Source organism: Etheostoma spectabile, chromosome 5 (genome assembly GCF_008692095.1).
Source record: "Etheostoma spectabile isolate EspeVRDwgs_2016 chromosome 5, UIUC_Espe_1.0, whole genome shotgun sequence".
NCBI classification, from domain to species: Eukaryota; Metazoa; Chordata; class Actinopteri; order Perciformes; family Percidae; genus Etheostoma; species Etheostoma spectabile.
Genome location: NC_045737.1, coordinates 17,190,964 through 17,192,263, shown reverse-complemented (window position 1 = coordinate 17,192,263; position 1,300 = coordinate 17,190,964). Strand labels below are relative to the sequence as shown.

The 1,300-nt window shown below is 41.7% G+C and overlaps 1 long non-coding RNA gene across 1 annotated transcript in view; it reads left to right on the top strand.

Moving 5' to 3' along the window:
- The window catches only part of LOC116688966 (uncharacterized), a 21,955-nt gene that overhangs the window by 7,852 nt on the left and 12,803 nt on the right, over nt 1-1,300 (top strand). The window lies entirely within an intron of this gene.

The following is a 1,300-nucleotide window of genomic DNA, read 5'->3' as shown; positions in this document are numbered from 1 at the left end:
ATATATATATATAAAACGTTCAGTAATGCTAGTTGTAAAAAAAGTTATTGTTAATAAGGTTTTCAAGTAAAGTTTTTAGTTAACTTTCCCCATCTCCCCAACTGCCCTCCCCATCTATTTCCCCACCCTTCTTCTCTCATTGGTTCGCTGTGTTTGGTAATATGTACAACTGCTATTGCTGTGTCTTAAACATTCTCTGTTTCTAGTTCTCTCAGTTATCTGAGGTTTTTAAATGTTTACATGTAGCAGCGACAAATAATGATAAAGATATTTAATGTAATTAATCCTCCCCTTCTCTTTCCCCACCCTTCTTCCCTCATTGGTTTTAAAATTGAGATGCAGTGTGTCAGACTCTCTTAAGCCTCCCACTCTCTCAGTGTCATAGACATCTCGAAACTGAACCCGACATAACTGAAGTTATAACTACAATTTCAAACATGAGCAAATGAAAAGCTACTGGTGCAGATGCAAGAGCGCTCTTGCAGACAGTGCTGCCAATTGCTAAACACATACACAATCTCATCCTGAAATGCTGGGCTGCAAAACGGGTACCGCAAGATTTTAAAGATGCTAAAATCACCACCCTGTACAAGAATAAGGGAGATCGAGGAGACTGTAATAACTACCATGGCAACTCCCTGCAGGAAAGCCACTTGCTAGAATCCTGCTTAAACGTCTTCAGGAGATTGCAGAGGAGGTATACCCAGAGTCACAATGTGGATTCAGACCACGGCGCTCAACCACCGACATAATATTTGCTGTTAGACAACTGCAAGAGAAATCACGAGAACAGCAACAACCACTCTTTGTGGTTTTTGTAGACTACAGTTAGAGTGTACAAGGCATGTGTACAGAGTATACTTCTATATGGATCTGACACCTGGACTTCACTATCACAAACTCTGAACCCCTGTCTTCAAGGTAGGAATTCAATCGTCTGAGATGGGCAAGCAACAGAATTGTGGGATCTCACATTCCCCACTCAGTGCTACTTGGAGTATTAGGGGAGGGAACTCGGCAGACCTAAACTGTATTTCAACGACGTGGTAAAGAAAGATCTCAAAGACTTTGACGTAAAACCAGAGAATTGGACAACACTCACGGAATCGTGACCAGTGGAGAACAAGTCTCTACCATGGTAAAGCATATGCCCAAGACAGGAACCTACAGAAACTGAGTGAGAAACGTCTTCGCTCAGCCAACAAGAACTAATATGTGACAAGCGCCACGCATTGTCATTCATGACAGAAGCGAGCCAAAAGAGCATGCTATCCTTTTAAATTACCAAATTACTGACATG